Source organism: Tursiops truncatus, chromosome 13 (assembly GCF_011762595.2).
Source record: "Tursiops truncatus isolate mTurTru1 chromosome 13, mTurTru1.mat.Y, whole genome shotgun sequence".
In the NCBI taxonomy this organism is placed as follows: domain Eukaryota; kingdom Metazoa; phylum Chordata; class Mammalia; order Artiodactyla; family Delphinidae; genus Tursiops; species Tursiops truncatus.
The window spans coordinates 12221784-12245922 of record NC_047046.1 but is presented as its reverse complement, the minus strand read 5'-3'; the positions used below and the strand labels follow the sequence as shown (position 1 = coordinate 12245922).

Sequence of the window (24139 nt, the reverse complement as noted above, 5' to 3'; positions counted from 1 at the left end):
AGCTGAGGGGTAAACCGGTTCCTCCCTGTATATGGCCATGACCTCATCGCCACAGAGGCACCCAGACTGGGGACAGACGTGAGACAGTACCACCAGGTCACACCCTGGGTTTGCGTGGAAAGAGCTGAGAGCCCAACCCAGAGCCTGGAATATAGGGGTCCTCAGTAAATAAAGGTGTGCTGAGAAAAGCACGAGCTCCCCCTAGGCTCAAAGCCATCAGAGTTTCTGCAGCCAAGAGGTCACATTCAAAGGCAGTTCTAGATTCTGAAAACCCTCCATCTATCTTTGGCTCTCGTCTCCTGACCATCTTCACTTCTCTCTCTCTCTCTCTCTCTCTCTCTAATGAGTTATGAACCCAAGCCATGTGCAACTATATTCTGCACTGCAAAATAAACACAGATAAGATGAAAGTGCCCACCAACCTCAAGCCCCAATCCTAGCCCTCCAGGCCTTCCTGGATGTAATTAGGTGCAGGCCCTTCACCACTGCCTCATCGCGACTGATTGTATCAAACCTATTATTTGTCATCAGTCTGGTGGGTGAAAAACGGCTTTTGGTCTTTGGTTTGTTTTTGTTTGTTTGTTCTGTAGCATAGAACAGTGGTTAAAAACATGGACTTTACACCCAGCTTCCCTGAAATCTGATGCTGGCCCAGTAGTAGTAGTAGTAGCAGCAGCTGTGTGGATGGGTTAATCCTGGCTGAGAGTCCGTTTCCTCATGTGTGGAATAGGAAAGGTTTCGGGGGTTAGTTCCACGGTGATTGGGGGCATTGAATGAACTCACACGTGCAGAGTGTTCAGATCAGGCTGGCCCGTGCAGGCGCGCTGAGTGGGGCTTTTATCATCTCCCTGGTCGCTCATAATGTTGGACACACATACCCCTGCCTCATCCCTTCCCTTTCAATTTGGTGTAGATGATTTCCCACACTTCCCAGGTTCCACACCACATAGAACTCGGGAGCAGGGATTTCTGGGCTTCTGTTCCAGCTGCCGTGCAAAGAGAACAAATACTTGGGGTGGAGTAACTTTCCTGTTTCTTCCAGCTGGGACAATTAAGGTCTCCAGGGTGTAGGGACTCCTCCAGAGGCAAAGAGGCCACTGAGGCAGAACCAGGATCAGTACCCTACAAGACAGGTCTCCCTCTCCCTCTCCAGGGCCAATGCCAACTGGCCAGTGGTAGCTTCCTGAAGAGCTGTGTTGAGGAGGATTCTGAAGTACAGTAGAGATGCTGATGGGGAAGCTATGCTTTGCTGTGAACACAGAGTGGTGGTGCCTGCTTTTCCCTGCTGCCCCCACTCATCTCCTGCCCATTCCACCTCCCACCCACCACTGGGTTGCCTGCCAGAGAATAATGCCTTCACTGAGAGTAACGGATATAAGCTCTGCTGCATCCAGGCTGCTCAGGCTTTGTTTCTGGACTTCTTTCTTCCTCCGCCTGATCTAAAGTTACAGGGCTCTGAAGGGCTGAGCAGCCTGTGAATGGCCTTCTCCAGCAGGAAAAGCTGGATGCCCTGGGCCGCTCCCTCATGCACTTAGCGGCCAAAGTGGAGGTGTTCAGAAATGCAGCAGCACAGCTTCTGGGCTACAATCGTTTAGAAGCACTAGTAGGCCTGCAGCTAAGACCTGGCTCTCTGAGACGCCTGTGTACTCCTGGCCTTGGATCGATACTCGGAGGGGAGGAGCAGATGTGCATGCTATATCCACTGAGGTGGGCGTTGCCGCTCCAGGCTGCAGCTCCAGAGGAGCCTGGCTGGCCTCCCCTCCCTCTCATTTCCCCTTGCGGGGACAGGGGGTCCAAGGAGGGCTCTGCTGCAGGCTGCCATCTGCTGCTGCAAACACCTGTGCTCGCTGCCTTCCATGCAGACGAACTGTCTGTCCCTCTTCCCCTCTTCCCTCCAGCTGCTCCTCCTTCCCTTTCTCCCAAGGAGACCTTTCAAATGCATGTGCAGACTGCAGATGCTCGGGATGCTTCCCGGACTGTCCAGGTACAGGGCAGCCAGCACTTCTCCCTCAGTACCTGGGCAGCCAGATCCACGATCCTCTAGAGAGCTCACAGGTGCACCCTGCTTTGAGAAAACCCAGCAGGAACAAAGTCCGCATTTGCGAAGCACACTCCTATGGGGCAAAGTGTCTCTACCCTGCACAGAGACCCTTCTAGCCAATGTAATGATTTCTTTCCTCTGTTGGTTCTAGGCTCTTAACCAGAAGAAGAGGGGCACGTGTACTGGATCACCTGGAGCTTCTTCAACATTCACCTGGCCAGTCCCCATGCTTCCCACTCCCAGGGGAGGGGAGTTAGTTGAAAGATGTCCCTAGGGCCCAGGTAATGCTAATAGACCATCCTCTACCACTACCACTGCTATCCTGGTCCATTTAAGGTCTGATTTAAAAATCAGCAGTTACTGACACAGTGGGCAAAAGGACAGTCTCTTCAACAAATGGTGTTGGGAAAACGGCATATTCACACGCAAAAGAACGAAGCTGTACCCTTAGCTTACACCAGACACAAAAACTAACTCAAAATGGATTAAAGACCTAAATGTAAGACCTTAAACTACAGAACTTCTAGAAGAAAACATAGGGGAAGAGCTCCAGGACACTGCGGTTGGCGATGATTTCATGGATATGACACCAAAAGCATAGACGACAAATGCAAATATAGACAAATTAGACTATATCAAACGTAAAAACTTCTGTGCGTCAAGGGAAACAATCAACAGAGTGAAAAGGATATCTACAGAATGAGAGAAAATATTTACAAACCATATATCTGATAAGGGTTTAATATCCAGTGTATGTAAGGAACTTCTACAACTCAACAACAAAAAGACACATGACCTAATTAAAAAATGGGCAAAGGACTTGAATAGACAATTCCTCAAAGAAGATACACAAATGGGCAACAAGCATATGAAAAGATGCTCAACATCACGAGAAATGCAAATAAAAACCACAATGAAATATCACCTCACACCTGTCAGGATGCTACTATCAAAAGAACAGAAGGTAACAAGTGCTGGTGAGGACGGAGGAGCTGGACTCCTTGTGTGCTGTTGGTGGGAACGTAAAATGGTGCAGCCATTACGGCAAACGGTATGGAAGTTCCTCAAAAATTTAAAAATAGAACTACCATATGATCTGGCAATCCCACTTCTGGGCATATATCCAAAAGAATTCAAAGCAGGATCTTGAAGAGATATTTGCACATCCACGTTCATTGCAGCATTATTCGTCATAGCCAAGAGGTGGAAGCAACAACCCAAGTATCCATCGACACACGAATGGATAAAGGAAATGTGCTATATCCATACAATGGAATATTATGCAGCCTTAAAAAGGGAAATCCTGTCACATGCTTCGACATGGATGAGCCTGGATGACATTATGCTTAGTGAAATAAGCCAGACACAAAAGGGCAAATAATATATGACTTCACTCATATGAAGCACCTATCTAAAACAGTCAGAATCAAAGAAAGAGAAAGGAGAAACGTGGTTATCAAGGGCTGGGGGGAAGGGGGCAAGAGAAATAAGTGTTTAGTGAGTACAGAGTTTCCGTTTGGCAGGGTCAAAAATTCTAGAGATTCGTTGCACACAATGTAAATATAGTTAACACTACGTACATTTAAAAATGGTTAAGATGGTAAATTTAATGTTATGTGTTTTTGTTTTACCACAATAAAAAAAAATTAGCAATTACCTATGGTGGAGGAGGGTAGACTTCAATACTGAACTGTTCCCGTATCACTGTGATCATTAGCTCAATTAGAAATGAGGTTTAAACATCTCAGAAAGAAAATGTACATTTATTAGATAATGGGATACTTTTTTCTTTTTTTTTTTTTTTGCGGTACGCGGGCCTCTCACTGTTGTGGCCTCTCCCGCTGCGGAGCACAGGCTCCAGACGTGCAGGCCCAGCGGCCATGGCTCACGGGCCCAGCCGCTCCGCGGCATGTGGGATCCTCCCGGACCGGGGCACGAACCCGTGTCCCCTGCATCGGCAGGCGGACTCCCAACCACTGCGCCACCAGGGAAGACCCCGGGATTATACTTTTAACAAATTTTTATTTATACAAATTAAATCCAGAACACATTGTTTATTTAAAATGAGCATCTGAGGCACACTCTTGCCTTCACAGAAATCATCGTATTCCATAGAACAATCTATTTGTGAGCAGGAAGGGATCTTTAAAGATTCCAAGAGTCTCCTTTAATTGAAGGATAAGGACTCTGGAAGGGAAGGCCTGCTTCTCCCAATACCTGTTGGGAGGCACAGTTTCATCAGTTTATTTCTTTATATCCACATCCGCTGCTCAGGGACTATGTCTGCTTTGCTCGCTATTACATCCCCAGCGGCCAGAGTAGTGCCTGTCCCAAAATGGGCTTTCATTAAGTGTCTGTTGAATGAATAAACGGGCATGGGAACGGATATACCAGTGAATGTTGCGTCATGGGGATCCATGAGAATGCATCACTACGTACATCTGTGTCATTTCAATACGTTCACTTCTGTGCATGTCTGCATTGCTAATGCGTGTTTCTGTGGACTGACCATTTACTCTCAGAAATGACCTAAACAGAATCAGGGGCTGCCAGTGAAGATAATTCTATTGAGGCATCAGGCATTGTATTATTGTATTCTATAAATAAGAATACCAGGTGTACAAATTAACCTCTTAAGTTATGGAAGACTAGTTGTGGGAGATTCTCTGAGAACAAGAGATCCAGGGTCAAATGAGTTTGGGAAATTTGGGATTAAACGGAGCTAAGGAGGTGTCTGAATGTGGGATGTCTCTGAGGCTTTAAATGCCAAAGTGCAGGGTCAGTCTTGAAATATGGAAAGAGGAGGCAGCAGTGCTCAAACTCATTTGATGCTGGGCCCCTTCTGGATCCCTCCTTTGAGGCGGATTTTGCAATATATGCTGGTAGACTCTGAATCAGAAGATTTTGCTTGGAGTCAGAAGAATTCATCCTGGCTGGGATTAGAGCGAGCTGGAGGCAGGCAGAGGCATGCAGAGTTAAAGAGGTTCCTCCTTTTCATTCATTCATTCACTCACTCACTCACTCAGCACACACTGTTAAATGTGCACAAGAGCTGGGCTTTGTGACAGACAATGAAGATTTGAAGATGGATGACAAATGGGCCCCCTTCACCCTCACACAGTCCAGGAAAATCTGAATATCTGGGCTCCCTGCTGCCCCACCAAACAGACTTAGGCCAAAAAGTGGAAGTCATAGGCTCAAATATTTGAGCCATCCAGAGAATGGGGCAGGGCAGGGAGGTGAAATAAGAAATTATTATAAAAGCCCAAGAAACAGAGGTGGCAGAGGGAGGGTGGGATCCAGGAAAGAGTCCACCTGTGGAATACCAGAATTGTCCCGCCAACCAATAGGTGACCCTAGAAGGCTATTTTATTCCAGGCACTGCAGAGATACAGGAAAATAAACACAAGACATGATCCTGAGCCTGCAGGAGTTTATATCTAATTGATCCACTAGTAACTATCCATTAACTATTCTCAACAAGGCTAATAGACTTTGTCAGAAGAAAACACATCCCAGGACTAAAGGGACAGAAATGAAAACGGCACTCGGACCCAGGCATACAGAACGCAGAAAGGGAACAGAAAGACTGGCCAGCTCCTTCAGCGCCAGTTGTCACAGATGTGCTGCCTTTGAGGACCCAGACAACCACTGGTGACAGATGGAAACGCTGTACCTTTTTCCTTCCCCAAGAACCAGAATAATTCCAGAGGAAGAGAGGAAGGAAATCGAACAGAACAAGAACAAGGGGGGTGCAAGTGAACAAGCTAAATGGGACAACAAATGACAAGGCGCAGTAGCAGCGGCCAAGTCGCGCTGTGCCGGAAGCAGAGAACCGGCCCCAGGGTCAGGTGTGACTGCAGACACTCAGAAGGGCCGATGACTTCTGCAACACGTTTTGGGAGCTGTGGCTCCCTAAAATGGCCTTCTGCTCCCTCCCAATCACTTCCTGACCCCTAAATCAAACAGCAGCCGACAATGATGTGAACTACAAGTGCAGGTTGAGGGGCACACGCACCTGTAGAGGAAAGAGGTCGAGACAGGGGTGAAATTCAAGGTTGATGTTCTATTAGTTTCTTCTTGCAATCTGTGGGTCTTAGGGTCACTAACCCAGACCAAATGCTCCCTCGGAGCCTTCTGGGCTGTGTACTGGTTATCTGCGCTCGCTTGTGTGGGGCTGGGGAGAGGAGGCTGCCGGAGAGACTGTGTCCCTTCATCCGTAAGCAGAGGCCTCCTGGAGGCAGCTTTGGAAACCCAGTCCCACGGACTGCAGCCTATGTTAGGACACTCACAAGGGCTGCTAACGCACAGGAGTGTGAAAGGGTGAGAAGTGAAGGCAGGGGAGGGAGGGGGGTGGGGAGAGTGGATTGCTGATCCCTCCAGAAAGAGAAACAGGAAAGGAAATCGTCGGGTTTGGGTTTGGGCCCCAAGTGCCTTTCATGCTGGGGAAAACGCCCCCAAATCCTCAACCAGCCATGGCTCTGTTTCCCTCTTGTACACTTTTAGGATGTCACCAGCTTCCTTATCAGACACACTCACCTTCTTTAGACTCATGCATGGCTCGGGCCTGAGGGGCGGTACTGATGGCAAAATGCACCCACGGTACTCAATATTCTGAATGTGATTCACGACTGCTTTAACAGAGTCTGCCCCCGCCCCCAGCCCCACTCGACCACAATCTCGGGAGCTTGGGTTTCAGAGTTACTCCTATTTTACTGACAAGAAAGCTGAAGGTAGAAGGGAAAAGTCCCCTGTCAACCAGCCTACAGCTGACAACTCAAACATCAAAGATTCCAACTCCCGTATCTCCTAAATCCCTCTAGGCCAGGGGTTGTCAAACTACAGCCCGCAGGCCAAACCTGGTCCAAGGCCTGCAAGCTAAGAATGGTTTTTACACTTTTTAAATGATTGGGGAAAAAAGCAAAAGAAGAATATTTTGTGAGACATTAAAATCATATGAAATTTAAAATTTCTGTCCATAAAAAGTTTTATTGGCCAACAGCCATGCCAACTCATGACGTAGCGTCTACGGCTGCTTTTGTGCCTTAACCGCAGAGCTGAGTAGTTGCAAGAGAGATTGTATGGCCCAAAAAGCTGAAAACATTTACTATCAGGCCCTTTACAGAAAAAGTGCATTCCCCAGGGGCCAGTGGTGTTGGCTGCTGGACATTGAGACCCTCCACGGGAACTGCCCTCAGAGCTGCTCGCCCGAGATTCTCCGCCGCCCCTGCGGCAGCCCTCATCTGGCAGTTGCAGAGGCCCTGCTCCCTGGCCTCCACTGGTGATGTTTCTCCAGGGAGCCCCATGGGAATGCCTGACACATCTGCTCGGTCCTGCCCTCACTTCCTTAGATGCTTTTCCCCAGAGCACACCCCCATAAATCTACACGCAATCTCTGCCTCAGAATCTGTTTCCTGAGGACCCGATCCCGGATGGGGGAGCCTAACAAAATTTGGGGGCAAATATTGTCTTTTCTTCTCCACTAACCACAGACCAGCAGCCATGTCTCAATTTCTTCTTAATATGAGTATCACTGATGCCTGACCAATTCCAGACCAGTTCTCATTCTGTTGATTAGATTTAATAGAGAGAATTTGGGGGTGGGGAGCATTATGGTTTTCTAGTCAGCTTTCCCTATTGATATCTTCAGAAGTCATTCAAACCCCCCTGCTTGAAACTTCTTTTTTAATATTTATTTATTTATTTGGCTGCACCGGGTCTTAGTTGCAGCATGTGGGATCTTCCTTGAGGCATGCAAGATCTTTGTTGTGGTATACGGGATCTTTAGTTGCGGCATGTGAGATCTTTTTTCAGTTGTGGCATGCCAGGGATCGAACCCGGGCCCCCTGCATTGGGAGTTCGGAGTCTTAACCACTGGACTACCAGGAAAGTTCCCCCCTGCTTGAAACTTATCGATGATTTCCCACTCTCCTGGGGTAAAGATCACAATGACATTCATGGCCCACATGGTCCTGCCTTCTCTCTAGCTTCACTTTATCCCTGTGTCCCCTTGTTCTCCGCACTACACGTCACTGACACTCTCCAAGGGTTAGTTCCTCAGCCACAGGGCCTTTGCATATGCTGTCTCCATTGCCTGGTTCACTGAATTAACTCCTGTTTATTCCTCGGGTCTCAATTCAGTTGTCTCTTCCTCAGGGCAGCTTTTCCTGGGCTAATTTCTCCATCAAACACAGCTGAGGACCCACAATACCGTTAGGGGCCCGTGAGAAAAATGCTTAAGTTCTTTTAAAATCAGAAGAACAAACTGATTATAATAACAACTATATATTGATGAATCTAGCCTGGGTTTATACTAACTCCATTGTAAAATGTAGTTTTTTAAATGAGAACGGGGTCCACCAAGGCCTGAATAATGCAGTGTGGGCCTTTTCTGACCTCCTCAATCTCCCAGTACCACTAGGTCAGGTCTCCCCATTAAATGCTTGCAAGGTGCCCTGAACTCTTCCATCAGAGCTCTTACTGCAGTTCTCATCTTGCATCTGTCCCCTGAACTGCAGGCTTGACGAGGGCAGGAACCACATGAGACATGCTCCGACAGCATCGTGTCTGACATGGCACCTGGCTCATCTTATAAGTTCAAGAGATACACGCTGCAGGTGTGAGGGAAGGCAATCCACCTGCACAACTCAAGACTACTTTTTAAGCAAGAACACTCACTCGATCTGCTTTTAACTGCCCGCCTTGCTGGCGGGTCCGAGGGGAGGCGACAGGACGGAAACCAAGAGGAAAGGCTCACAATGGACTTGGGGGAATGGACCTTGCCAAACTTCTCCCCTTGCGGGGGTTGTGCCTGTGGGGAGGGATGACAGAGATGGAGTGTAAACAAACATTTCCTTGTCTGGTAGGTCATTTTGTAATTATGTGCAGGTCAAGCACTTTAGACTCCCGGAAGTCAGACAATATCTGCTTCCAGAGGCCATTAATGCTTAAGGGCCCCCCGGAGTGAAGGGGGACTTTCATTAGCAGGTCTTGGCCTATTCGGGCAGGAAGCGTGCTAAGTGACAGTCCGGAGTGAAACACCGGAGCAAGCAAAAAAGCAATAGGAAGGGGCACTGACCTCAGAGTTCAGAGAAGAGGAGAGGGAACAACACAAATATATTATGAACTCGGGGAACTGGCCAAGCCAGCTTGAATCACTGGGCAAGGTGCTCTGGGGGAAAGTGGTGAGACTTGGCAAGAGGACTGGAGAGTGGTGCCTGGACCCCCGGGACAGTCTGCATGGCCACTCGTGCTCTTTGCTGATGGGAAATGTGTGGAGCCGGTTGGAGGACAACAGGAGACCGTTGAGAGAAAGCAGATGAGGCTGTTGCCAGATGTGGCACTTGGTTCTTGCCACCTGGCTGCCCTCATTCATTTCCACTCAGCAGAGGTGGAGGGGACTGTCCAGTTCACCTTCACTGGTGGGGTTACCTGGATGGGGTTGGAGGGTGAAGAGGATAAAGGGGAGGCCTGACTGGCAGCCAAAAGGAAAACATAACCACACCCCCCCACACACACACACAACCCCCAAGTGGTAGCAAACAGGATGGACCGGTGGCCACGAGCCAAGACCTCTGGGTTCACACTTGACTCTGGGTTGGTGGCAAAGCAGTCAGGCTTCCCTTTGCCGGAACGAGGCAGATTATGGGAAGAGGCACCAGCATTCTTAAAATTGCCCTGTCCTCACAGACCTAAAATTAGCAAGACTGTTTACACTGCTGGATATGGATGCTGAACTTCATATTAGTAAATAATGTAATAATGATCCAGGGCTCCAACGTCTGAACTGCAGTTACCTTTGCCTATGGCAGCTGACAATGCATTTAATAGGCTGTAATTATCACTAATTAGGTCACTGTCCTTTGTATTCAGGGATGGCTGATATTGTACCTGTACCTGGCAAAGAGCACCAAAGAATGAACCATATAATCTTTTTCTTTAAACAACTTTTTGAGATATCGTTCGCATACCATACAACTCAGTGGTTTTTGGTACATTCACAGGGTTGTGCAACCATCACCACAATCTAATTTTAGAACATTTTTGCCTCCCCTAAAAGAAACCCTGTACCAAGAGCAGTTAGTCCTGAGTTCCCCTTCCCTCCACCCCCTGGAAACCACGAATCTCCTTTCTGTTTCTACAGCTTGCTTATTCTATACCTTTCATATAAATAGAATCATACAATGTTATCTTTCGGGATTGGCTTTCACTTGGCATCATATTTTCAAGGTTCATCCACGTTGGAGCATCTACCTGTGCCACGTCATTCATTTTCATTGCCAAATATTATTCCATTGTATGGATATGTTGCATTTTGTTTATTGATTCATCAGCTGATGGACATTTGAGCTGTTTCCACCTTTGAGCTATTATGAATAACGCTGCTGTGAATGTTGGCACGCTCAACCAAGTAACGTCTAAAATTGCAGTTGCACTGATTATCCCACAACTTCAAACCCTGCATGTCTTTCTTCTAACCTAACAGTGTATGAAAACACACTATGCTTTCCATCTTATCTTTTCCTAAAAGGCAGTTTTGTGTGAAGGGATCATGGCAGCCTATGAGTTGGAATAGTGGAATCTGTGAAGAGACAACACCTGAATGATTTGGAAAAACAAAACTGCTTAGCTAGGCAATGCTTCCTATGTGACAACTTTGCAATGTGCGTGAATTTGCACATCTGTACGCTTATGAGACAGGCCATATGCAAAAGGTGCAAACCTGGGGCCCCGAGGCCAAATTCATCCCCACAGGCATGCTGTGTTGGATAAAATTATTGTATCCAACATTTTAAAAATATGATAAAAATCTTGATTTCTGCTTTCTCTTGAAAATGTAGGACCTCTAGCCTCACAAGTACTTGCCTTTCAGATGGGGTCACCCTATTGCAGTTGCCAAGACCCCCCGGTTCCCTTTTGTCTCCCTGGCTCTGAGGCCAGGCTCAGCTGTCATGGATCATTTACATGCACTGTTGTTTTTATGATGCTAGAGAACCATCTCTCTGCAGCCAGGCCTCCACCAAACATGAGAAAATCTAGCTGAGCAAACTTCAAGACAAATGGAGAAAGCGTATTTCTTTATGGAGAAAAAGATTATTCCTTTGTGATTTAATATGCACAATCGTATATGTATGATTTATATAGATAGTATGTATCACTCCTGTCTGATGCCTGTCTGTCCTCTATAGGCGCTAGAGTCTGCAACCCTAAGCCTGCAGTCTTTTTTTTTTTTTTTTTTAATATATTTTTCGCTGTGCTGGGTCTTCGTTGCTGCACGCGGGCTTTCTCTAGTTGCGGTGAGCAGGGGCTACTCTTCGTTGCAGTGTGCAGGCTTCTCATTGTGGTGGCTTCTCTTGTTGCAGAGCACGGGCTCTAGGCACGCGGGTTTCAATAGTTGTGGCACACGGGCTCAGCAGTTGTGGCTCACGGGCTCTAGAGCGCAGGCTCAGTAGTTGTGGCACATGGGCTTAGCTGCTCCGTGGCATGTGGGATCTTCCCGGACCAGGGCTTGAACCCTTGTCCCCTGCATTGGCCAGCGGATTCTTAACCACTGCGCCACCAGGGAAGTCCCAAGTCTACAGTCTTTTCATATGTGTTTGTGGCATCTCTCCTATCTGAGCGTATCTCCTAGGTTCTCTGAGGACCATCCCTCTAATTTCTTTTTGTATCCACCGCCCCTGAGACTATCAACCTCCTATGGAACTATCAACCAAAGATGACTTGATATATATAACAGGCTGCCAATCACAATGAAATCTTTGAAGATGATAACAGGTGCATTCATTAAGCACTTGCTGTATGCCTGGCTCTGTTCTAAGCTCCTTAGGTACTCAGGTACTCAGGTTTTCACCTACCCCATGACAAACAAGGTAAGTGAGTTGTCCAAAGTCAACCAGTAAATGGTGGAGCTGGGATTTGAAGTTAGGCAGTCAGATTCTGGAACCTACCCTCTTGACTACTAGTCTAGATGGCTATTCTAGATTGATTTTTCTTGGGTGTGAGGTCTCTTTTTTAACCAAGTGAGAGAAACTGAAGCACGGAAGTGGCCCAAGTCTCACCCAGGATCAAATCAAGCCTGAGTGCCCAGGACTTTCTTCCACGTGAACCATAAGTGAATTCCCTGGTCAGTTCCTTGTAGGTACCTGATTCTGCTTTATAGAGACCTTCCCATTCTGAGCCCATCTTTATTTTCTCAAATGTCAGAGGTTTGGGGATAGTAGTAGATAACTTTTTGGCAGGTATAAGAACGCATTCAGAAAAAAAAAGCTTAGAAGCTGCCTTTTCTCATTAAGAGTTAAAAAATAAAAAAGCCATGTCCCACAAGGAGATGAATTGTAATTTTTACAACTTCAACTGATTACAGGCTAAGACATATGAATAGCAGCAGAGAGTGGCTGAGAGTTTCAACTTTCCATCCACAGAGCTCGTTGGGGTTCATCAAGTGCAATCACACCCATTTCTCCCTTTACTCTAGAAACCTCTTGAAATAGCTCCTGGGTTAAGTATTGTGATCACCCATCTTCTCTTCACAGATGGGGACAGTGTGGCTCAGAGACATGGAGGGATGCACTCAACAACCCAAGGTCACAATGCACCAAATGAGCAGCAGCTTGGGGGTCAGAATTAGTTGATTCCATACAACGTGACAATTATCAGCTTGTGCCAGGGCCTCAGAGCAGCACTGAGAATATACGGACACAGATAAGATGCACTTCTCTCCCTATGACGATAAGGCCTGTGTTTGGTTCAGATATGCACCCCAGAGGAGTCCCTGTTCCTCCAGGTGCCCAGAGGGCTGACCACTCTGGGTTTCCGGCAGCCCCTGGGGGCTGAGGCCCCAGCGTGCTGTGGCGCTGGCCCGCCCTTTGGAAATTCTCCCACCCGATCCAGCCTTCTGCTAGTGGTCCCCCCACAATCCGGTGAAGCCTGGTCACCAAGGAGTCCAAACAGGTTCCCCTCAAAGCCAAAAACTGAGCCAGACCCCTATATCACTCCTTACACCAAAATAAATTCCAAACACACTAGCGTTCAATTTAAAAATTAAAGCCATAAAAAGGCTAAGGAGAAAAAAATTGGTCATTAAAAAAATATATAATTGTGGAGAGGAAAAGGCAAACACAAAACCTAATAGCCATATAGAAAAGATTAATATATCTAACTACATAAAAATTAAAATCTCCTCCATGGTGGAAAAAAAATACAAACGCAAACAATAAACTAGAAAAATATTCGTAACACATTTATTTAGTATTCAAAGAGCTCTTATATATCTCTATTATAAAAGACAAAGTCAAAACACAAAATGTGCAAAGGACACGGAAAACCAGTTCATAAAAGAAATATAAATGGTCAAATAAACACATGAAAAAATGTGCTCATGATGCATGCACGTTACAATGAGCCAGTTTTTCAGCACGAATATTGTCAAAGATGAAACAGGTTGATAACGCCCAGGGAGGGTGAGGATATGGGGCTGGTACTTTCACACATTCTTGGGGACAGTAAACCGGTGCAGATATTTGGAGCACAATTTAACAATATCTCTGAAATGTAAAGTGTGCATGCCTGGTGACTAGCAAGCCTACTTTAGTAATTTATTCTACAGTACATTGGCTCTAGCACTGCAAGGTGTACATACAAGGAAGTTCCAGCAGCAGCACTATCTGTAGGTGAACATTAGAAAAAACCCAAACATCTATCAACAGGCAAATGATGAAGTAACTGAAGTTAAGCATCCAGCCATGTAAAATAACTAAGTCTATACGTGTTGATCTGGAAAGATCTCCAAGGTATGCTGATATCCCCAAAAAAGCAAGACTCGAACACCTTCAGACTGGCCCTGACTACCAGTGGTATCGCCTCTCTTGCATTATTTCAATTCCAGCCCAACAGTCAGGGCTAATTTACTAACTGAATGACCCTGGGTGAGTCACTCAATCTCTCTGTGCCCCAGTTTCCTCCAAGTGAATGGGGACTATAAGCACTTGCCCCTGTCAAAGGATTCAGTGGGATCATACATGAAGCACTTAGATGAATTTGGGGCAGTTGGTAAGCACTATCTAAATACTGGAATTTTTTTAATTACCATGAAGTGAAAGAGCAAGAGATAGAACGGTGCAGATAGCACTCTTCGTAGCTTTTGTACTTACGGGAAAAGCAGACATCGCATGTGCGAAGTATGAGCTTGCACATGCGTAAACGCAAGAAGATGGTGACATTGGAAGAAAACAGAGAAACGGGGGACAGCAGTGGGAGAGGGACTTTTCACAGTAAAACCCTTTTTAATGTTGACCCACGTACATGTATTAGCTGTTCAGAAATAGACAAAATTAAAAATTAAAAAAGGTTACATGTAAATACATATCCTTATACCTGAATAGAAAATTTCAGGAAAGCTATACAAGAAATTGTTAACAGTGCTTACATCTGGGGAATGAGATGAGCTGGAAGACGACTTTTACTTTTATTTCTCTTTTTATACCACATTATTATATTTTTTAATCTCAGATGCCTATGTGAGCTTTATAGCAAAGAACAAAAAGACATACCCAAGCCAAAAAAGATAAAGAACAGAAAAAGGATCTCTTTTCACATCACTTATGAGACTTGTCCTCCCCAATGGTCTAGTTCTTTCAGCTGAGCAGCCAGCCATCCTGGAGGCTGGGCAAGAAGCTGGATGGGCAGGACTTGAATCTGACGGCCGGTCAAGGTTCTGGGCACAGTCTGGCATAGGGTATTTCACCCATCCCATCTCCCATTGGTAACGGAATCAATATCCACTTAAAAACCCGTGGTGGCTTCCCACTGCCTACAGGAAAAAGTCCAAACTCTATAACACAGCATGAAAAGTCCTTTGCAATCCATCCCCCTAACCTCTCCAGCTTCATCCTCCACGTTCGAGTCATACCACGCAGTGTGGCACTGGGGGAAAGCATGGCGGGCACGAGGGACAGGCAGGGCTGGGGAGAAATCTTAGTTCTCCACACATTAGCCTTAACCTCTGCTGAGCAATACAGTCTCCCCCCAGCATCATCTGAAAAACAGGGATAATACCACCTACTCCGTGCAGGACGTTGGAGGATTTAACAAGAAAGCAGTTAGCATACTGTTCGGTATATAATCGAATGATGCTATTTGATGGCTTTAGCACTTTTTTTGTTACTGCTTCTGGTTTTGGTAGAAGCTCTGCCTTCCATCCCCTGATCTCCTTCCTCCTCTTCTGCCTGGCAAACTTCTCATGAAGCCTTTCCTGACTCCCTCTCTGACTTCCCTTAGTATTAATTCACTTGCCCATGGTGATACTCACCACTTTGTATTATAATTATGTTACCCAGGGCATGAGCGGTGTCTTATGTATCACTTAGTACAGATCTGGGCAGAGTAGGTGCTCAGTAAATATTTTCTGAACGAATACATTTCATCACCTACCCTCAGTGAACCTCTGGACACCACCTTTACCACGTTCATCTTAAGAAGGGGATTAACTGAGAAAAGGAAAATAGGCTTCCAATTCAAGAAAGCAGACAAGGGCTGCAGTCATCTCCCCATGGCCAGTCTTTTGTCTCCAAGAAAGTTGCACAGACCTTTACCATGGGTTTCTTAATGCTTTGCCATTTCTCACTTCTCAGACTTCCCTTTAATGTTTACCTGTTTGCATACAATGTGACCCCTGGGCACCATAACACTGCCTTCTCTTTCAAATGAAATGTTTATGACAAATGGAGAAGCAACCCAACCATTTTGCTTTCCAATTACAGATGCACTAGCGCACCAGCACCTGAGAAATATCAACCTTGTTCTCTTCCTGTCTTCGACCCCGGAAAATGTCAGAACAGATGTTTCTAAACTGTGTATAAAAATAAACAAAGCCATAATGAAGGGTCCCTGGCTGGCTCCCACATGCCCAGCGTCAGCCTGGAGTGCGGTTCAATGGCTGTGGTAGAAATGCAAGAAAGGAAAAGAGAGCTGGGTGGAGAGAGGGGGGTCTCAGCGCCCTGAGCTGAGGGGCGGACACTCTCTGATGCCTGCCTGGGGGGGCAGGGGCGCGGGGGGAGGCTTGGCAGGATTTGGATCCTTGCGTGACTCTGGGATCTGAGTCCCCTCTGTCAAATCGAGTACTTTGTAGCATAGATTCTAGGGCTGGTGAAAGGAATGAGAGAATGGGGGAGTGGAGGAAGGAGGGTGCAGGTGAGGACAAAGAAGCTGCATTTATCCAGCAGCTCCTATGTGCCTAGTGCCATGCTGGGGACGTTTGTATATACGATCTCATTTCATCCTGATGTCCCTTCTGGGAGATGGGCATTCCCATTCTTCAGATAAGGAAACTGAGTCCAAAGAGGGGCACTCAGTCAGAATTCCACCCAGCTCCATGGGGCTCCAATCCCAGCCCTTGCACTACCCCCAGCAACAGACTGGGGCAGGCCCTCACCCTCTACAAGGAGGGAGCACTTGCCCTTTGGGTGCCCATGAGCTTTAGCTGGTGGAAGCCAGTGACTCTCTCTTTCCTCTGCCCAGGCAGCCCTGGCCTTCCTTCAGGCAAGAGGAAAGCCGCCTAGAGAAGCCACATCCTAGGGTAGGGGAGAAGGTTGTACTGCCCTCTAGCATTCGACGGACCCCACACACCTCTGCATCTCTTATGGCAGCTCTTTCCCTTTAAAGCTGCCCCAGATATCCATTTTAATCAGATTTTGACTTAATAATAATGGAGAAGCACCCTTGTCATCCACCCTGTCACCCATCCAGAATTGTAGGGGTGGCCCTGGCCCAGCAGTGATAATGCACATAAAGAGGTCACGTGTGCAGATACCCAGGGAAGTCCTTAACGGCCCTGGGCACTCAGAGTCACTGGAATTAGATTCCAGGGCTCTCTTTCTTTTAAATGGCACATCCATCAACTTTAGTACAGCAGAGGCTCTGATCCCAAGCACATCTTTGCTGAAACACAGTGTTCTGAGCAGGTAAACACTGCCCCTAACCTTTAAAGACACAATGACTCACCCACAAAACACGGGCAGGAATTCCACATTTGCTTGGGGCGGGGAGTGGGGGGGGGGGATGGAGGAAGGGGAGTCCTCTGATGGGGAAAAACCAAGGTTTATGCATAATTGATGCAAGATGTCAGTTTTTGGATCAGATGAAAGATTTTCTGGTCTTTATCCTGCTTAAGAGAATTTATAAATTTCTTTTTATCGAGTAAGTGCTCAGCAATCAGAAAAGAATCCAATTCCAGATAAGCCCATGCTTTAAAACAGAATCTTAGGCACCCCCTCTCCCCCCACCCCAACAAGGGATGGATCCCAGTTTCAGAACACTCATATTGGCTCTGCAACTTTCTGGAAATTTCCCTGACCCTTGTTTGCCTCGGTTTCTCCTACTGTAAAATGGAGCCACGCGAGCTCCCGTTAGTGATGAGGTTTGAGATATAAGGCTCTTAAAGGTTTCAAGAATCCTGGGCTTAGAATTCTCATTACAAAAGCTCGTTTCACCTTCAAAGCACTAGAGCATTAACTAGATCTGCCTAATTACATTGCAGAGGAATGCCTTGCATTTATTTCACCTGAATGTGACAGAAATTGGGGTGGTCACCCGTCAAAAATGTTCCTGTGACCGAGAGATAGATACATAAACTTTCAATCTTATCTGATTATCAATGAAGGTTTTGTGTGGGTTTTTTTTTTTAAGGTCTAAATATTGGGTGCATGATAAAAAGAACAGTTCCTTTTTGCAATATGCCAGCTGTCAAGGGTTTCCAGGCAGGATATTATTTCTTATAAATAGATATGGACAATAGATAATGTCTCTATTAATATCACTGAAATGTGGTCCTCTCCTGCAGCTCACCCGAGACGGGACAACAGTGTATTAAGAGGCAGATGCCAGACGAGAGACTTTTTTCTTGTGACAGTTTGAGCTCCCGTGCCGCAATTAACTTTTTCTCCCCCTCCCTCTCTTCCTTCATCTCATGCAATGCGGTTCAGTAAAAGAGGGCCTGTATTTTCCTCTTGCTGATGGAAGTTGATTAGCAGTCAGGTGGAGTGATGCTCAGGGGACAACACAGCGGATTAATTAAATCACTTCTACTGGCTAAGTGGTGACACTTTGATTTATAGCAGAGCTCACTCAACCAGACAGCAGCTTTTCTTGCATGCCGAAGGAGAGAAGGGCCACACTGGCCACTGGTTGGAGGCCAAGGGCTTTGCAAACTTTAAAGACAAGCATCCTAGTCATTACAGCAGAGGCCCCCCGCTGGGCTCTTTTCTCCAGGGCAGGGGGACCTGCAGGCTCAGGAGAGGAGCTGGAAAGAATGGAGCTGCCGAGGCAGGCCAGCAATCTAACAAAAAGCCAAGGGATCTGTTTTAGAACACGAAGAACTCTATCACACCCCTGCAGAAAGCAGGTTTGAAATGGCTCAGTGCAGTCTTCTCTAGGTCTGTCTCTACCAGGAGGGTTCGTTAGCATCGCACCTCAGTTTGCCCTAAAGACACAGCCCTACGACAGTTCTGTCAAACTGATTCAGGGGGGCTTGTGACTATTTTCCATCACAGCACGGGGTCTTCTCAGTGAGGAGCCCTCAGACCAAATGCACACAATAGCTGTGCTCCTGGTGGTATGTTTTATGTTGTGAGCTGGATACATCTTGTGGCTAATCTTGTTTTACTCCTTGCTTGGGCTGCTAGGAAGCTCAGAGGTGACCATGCAGCCCAAACCGCAGCCCCTCACACATGCCCCTGTGTATGAATGCCTTATGGACTGCATGCAGAAGTCTCTCCCAACTCTCCCTTTACGCAGAACACGTCTGTTTATCTTAAAGTGTTTGGGGGAAAGCTGCCTCCAATTCCCTTAGGAACAAGGTCATATAGGATAGCTGTCAAAACCCTAGACTTCACACATATTAAGCAGACTCTAGTTCTCTGATAACCTGTATTGGAGAAGGGTGCCTGTTAAGACACAAAGTCCTGGGTCCTACTGCAGACTTTCTGAACCGGAATAGGTCAAGACAGGGCCCAGGAACCTCCTAAGCAATCCTGGAATGTTTGAGAACTATAGTTTTAGAGTGAGACATTCCCCAAACCAAATCTCAGCCCCACCAATTAACAGCAAGTCACCTCAAGCAAGCCCCTTCATCTCTCCAGGTTCCCTTTCCTCAACCATAAAATGGCATTGGTGAGAATTAAATTCGATGTCTGTAGGTAGGCAAACACCTCACGTGGCCGGCTGGAAACTGTAAGATTCAATACGTGGGAGGCGACCCAAGTGGCCGTCAACTGATGAATGGATAAGCAAATGTAGTATATAAAGAAATGAAATATTATTCAGTTATAAAAAGAAAGTTCTGAAACCTGCCACAACAGGGATGAATCTTGACGACAATATGCTCAGTGAAAGAAATCAGACACTAAGGAATAAATATTGCATGATTCCACTTACATGAGGTACCTAGAGAAGTCAAAGCCATAGAGACAGAAAGTAGAAAGGTGGTTGCCAAGGCCTGGCGGGGAGGGGAGTGAGTGTTTAATGGGTACAGTTTCAGTTTGGGAAAATGCAAAGAGTTCAGGAGCTGGATGGTGGTGAAAACTGCACAACGATATGAATGTACTTCGTGACACTGAACTGTGCATTGAGAAATGGTTAAAATGGTAAATTCTATATTAGGTATATTTTATCACAATAAAAAAATAAAATAAATGATAGATATTGTTGCCCTCCCACCACCAACAAACCAAGTGTATTTTGGACCCCCCCCCCCATTTCCTGCCTTGCTCCCTCGGATCCTCTACAATCAATTTAGAAACAAGGCATCTGGTTGAGGGGTGGGAGGAAGGAGAGCCAATGAGGAATGGGAAAGAAATGACAGTATCCAGCCTCTCATTGCTTTTTCTTTAACCCAGGAGTCCCCAAAGTCTCCAAGATGCCAGAGAACGCTCATCCCAACTGTGAAGGAAGCTGATGCAACATCAAATATTAAAAGGGTAGAGGAACTGGCATAGCTTTCCATATAAATGAATCTACTAACATATATGAAGATTGCTTTTAAAATTCAAATATAATTATTTTTTAAAAGGCATCCTGTGAGCTCTGTCTCTCTCCCAACGCTGACACTTCTGGGCCCCTGTCATGCTCCAGTGAGGCGCCTGTTGGCAGCCATCCCAAAGCACTTTGTAACATGCCCTCCAGATCCTAAGTGAAAACTGATCAAAGAATTGGCACCGGCAAAGACAAGACTGAAATCAGCTCTCAAAGGGGTGGGGCTGAGCTATTGTCCCTCTTTGTGGGAACAGCTGCTTAACGGGGAATTGGAGCGGCGTGATTATAATATGCAGACGGGCCCCTCTGTTAACAGAAGCCGGCTTAAAGTACTCCGGGGGCCTCCACCTTGCGTTTTGGCAAAGGGCTCTGCGAGGATGCTGTGTCAAACCTTTTTGAAAATGTCTCCTTGACACGGAGGGTGAGTGAGGGCGCCGGTGAATCTCATTACAGCCCCACGCCTCCCTCTGCTGTTCCCCTGCTCCCTTTTCTTGGCTGCTGCCGAGGCGGAGCTGCACGGCGGGGGCGGGGGGAGTCATCCTGGCCCCAGTTTTAATCAGGACAGAGGAAATGCGGGAAAGGAGAGGACCTAGGAGCCCAGCTCCTGAGCCCCATGAGGGAGGGTATTTGTCAGTCTGTGGATTTGCAGATTCCCCGGGGCAGGGGGCAGGAAGATGGAGTGAGTTTCACCCAAGTTCTTATAAATAATACGTCACTGGGAAATTCATCTTCATCGTGCTCAGCACCATCCCAACACTGGGGGCCTCAAGGAGCCCCGTGGACACCCCCGACCTCTGGTTTCGCAGGCCAGGGGAGGGGAGGAAAGCGATCCTTGAGGCGTTAGGCTCTTCCACATTCCTCATCTGACATAATCCTCCCCTTCACCAGAGGAGGAAACTGCACTTCAGGAAGGTTAAACCAATTTTACAGAGGTCTCCTAGGAGAAAGTGGCAAGACTAGGACACACCCCCAGTCTGTTTCACTCTAAGGCCTTTTGTTTGTGGGTTGGTTTTGTTTTTAATTGCACCCACCCTAAAAAAACCAATGCGTTTCTTTTCTAGGGGGAAAAGTTGGCTGCTCCCAAAATCCTGCCTGCCCCAGTTCGGAAGGATTTCACTGCCTCCTCCACCCATTGGCAGCTAAAAGGCCCCCTGGCCTCCGTCTCTGCAGTGACTGAGGAGGAGATGTGGAGGGAGAGGGGGGAAGCCGGGGAACAGTTTTAAAATGAATATATGCATGTGTCTCTCCTGCTAATCACTGGAATGCATTTTCAGGAGAGGTGAGCAGAGGGATTAGCTGCAGGACTCCCATTAATGTTAACTTTATTTCAGTAATGAGGTGCCAAGGCATGGAACAATCACGGTGGCTAATACGGTGTAATCACAGTGATGAGATACGCATGCTGGGAAGGGAGGGAGAGGGGGCGAGAGTCAGGAGGGGGAAGCTGCTTGCTAGTGGGGACGATGACACCAAAGAGGCAACAGGAGCCAAATTCGAGAGGAAAAGGGAAGAGGCAGGTGAACCCTGCTGAGGGCTGAGCTGGCTGAAGGAAGGCGCCGCTGGTAGGCAGGAAATAACAACAGCAACTCCTCAGTGAGGACTTACATTGGCCAGGCCAGGTGAGGAACCCTGCTCATTTCATGGCATCCTCAGGAGGAAACAGAGAACTGGGTATTATCCCCACTGTAGAGATGGGCAAACCGAGTTTTTAAAAAGTTAAGTCATTTGCCAAAGTCACGTGGCCAGTGGAGGAGTCTCAGTTTGAAGTCAGATTTCTCATAATTGCTACACTTTACAGTATGTCCCCTCCGCTATGAAGAGAGGGTGGGAGAAATAACATGCAAACACCAGAAGCTAGAAGAGTAGCACCAGAAGGAGGAAGAAGTGGCTTTGCACACGGCCAACCCCCCCATGACGCTGATGCATGGCTGTGTTCGTAGGGCTCACCACACCCAACCAGAGCCATCCATCTGGATGTCTTGGTGATGCTGAGAGAGGGGGATGAAGGAAAGGAGGAGAATCGCTCTCATCAGCCAAGTTCCAGGTACCACCTGTAGCCAGGAAAGAAATCCTCAACACACCCACAAACAGAAGCTAGAATGTTCGCTGGCTCTCCAGACCACACAAACCCTTCAGTTCAAGAAACGTCTGCTGGCCAGAAACCATTTACTCTCAACAGAGCCTAGTGTCTCTTCAAGTGTGGTCTGCAGGCTCATCTGGGTGCCCCTGGAAAATGCACCTTATCCCCGGAATAAGCGCTTCCAGGGAGGGGCTCTGTAGCTGCCCTTCCACCAGAGCCCTGGCTTAGGGTTCCCAAAGATTTCTCTGTGCTTTAAAGAGCTTGCAGATGTCCAAGGCACAGCATTTCGATGTCTATAACCAGTAAGACACACTCTGCCGGTCAGTCCTGCCCCAATCCATGACCCCATCACGTCACAGGTTGCTTAGAAGCATGCAGTTCATAACATTCAACACAATTACGGAGCACCTACTATGTCCCAAGCTCTATTCTATGCCCTGAGAATATAGAAGGGGAAAAATCTAAGTCCTGTCTTCCTAAAGCTGGCATTCCAGTGAAGAAGACAAACAGGATGCCCTGTCGGAGAGCGCCGTGAAGAAAAACACTTGCAGGACAGCAGCGATTCTCAACCAGGGCGATGCTGCCTCTAAGGGACAGTGGGCAATGCGTGGAGACATTGTTGGTTGTCACAATTGGGTGGGGGGGTCCACTGTCATCTGGTGGGGAAGGGAGATGGATGCTGTTGAACATCTTATAATGCCCATGACAGCCCCCACTGCAAAGAATCGTCTGGCCCCAAATGTCACTAGCGCTGAGGCTGAGGACCCCTAGCGCAGAGAAGACAGAGATGTGCTCTTCAGGATAGGGGTGCGGGAAGGCCCCTGGAGAGGGACATTTGAGCAGAGACCCAGGGGAGTGAAGGACGTCTATGGGCAGAGGGGAGGCGCACACAGGGCACAGCACCTGGTTGGACTAGGGATTTCAGTGTAAGTGCGAGGGAGCCTGGGGGTTCCTGGCAAGATGCTGAGACGCTCTTGCTTACCTTTCCGGAGAGTCCCTCTGCCTATGGGGAGCAAAGGGGCACAGAAGGACCAGCTGGGAGGCTGCTAGCATCATCTAGGCCAGAAACGCAGGGGCCTGAACAAGAGCAGGAGAGGCGGGGTGGCAAGAAGTGGTCTGGTGCAGAACACGCCGTCAAGGTAGAGCCTTTGGGACTTGCTCATGGATTGGATGAGGGTGTGACAGAGGAGTCAAGAGTGATGCTTGGAGCCCACTTTCCACTAGGTCCCTGGTCCAAGTGCATCCCTGGAAAACATGACTCCATGCCCCCCTCCTCCCCTTAATCCAGTGTTTCTCAACTAGGATGACTGTCCCCTCCAGGGAACATTAGGCCGTGTCTGGAGACATTGTGGGCTGTCACCACTGGGAATGAGGGCTGCTACTGGCACCTAGTGGGTAGAGACCACGGATGCTACTCAGCGTCCTACAGTGCACAGCAGAGCCTCCCCACCTCCCACCTCAAAGAATCATCTGGCCCCAAATGTCAACAGTGGTGAGGCTGAGGAATCCCTCCCCATCCCTGCCCCCTGCCACATCCTCTCACACAGGGCCCGGCCCCACCAATTTAGCAGGACTTCATCAGAGCCTGGAGATTCCGAATCAATGCATGTCAGTGGCTAAGGTCCATATTAACTACATCTCACTTGCTTCTGATGGTGACACAGATCAGATGCTGCTGCTGTCGCCGCTGCCACCACATGAAACAAGAGTGTTGGAGAGCAAATTCATTATCCAGCTGTTAAGAGCGACAGCATATACATGTCTCTCTCAGACTGGGGGACCTGGGAGCCAGCCCTGCTGTATGACTAAGTGGCTGCCAGCCTCCTCCTCCCTGTAACCTTGACACGCCAGGGCAGGGCCTCCAACGCACAAGCTAAAAATCCAAAAGGCAACATCGGCGGCAACAAATGGATGGGTTAATTTGTTTCATGCCCCTGTCGCTAGCAGACTTTCATGGTTTAATATCCCAGCTGCTTGGAATCAGATTCGGCAGA

General features: G+C 47.5%; 1 protein-coding gene across 17 annotated transcripts in view; it reads right to left on the bottom strand.

Annotated features, from left to right (window-relative positions):
• Nucleotides 1-24139, bottom strand: part of SPRING1 (SREBF pathway regulator in golgi 1) — a 321466-nt gene that overhangs the window by 264936 nt on the left and 32391 nt on the right. The gene's annotated exons all lie outside the window — the stretch shown is intronic.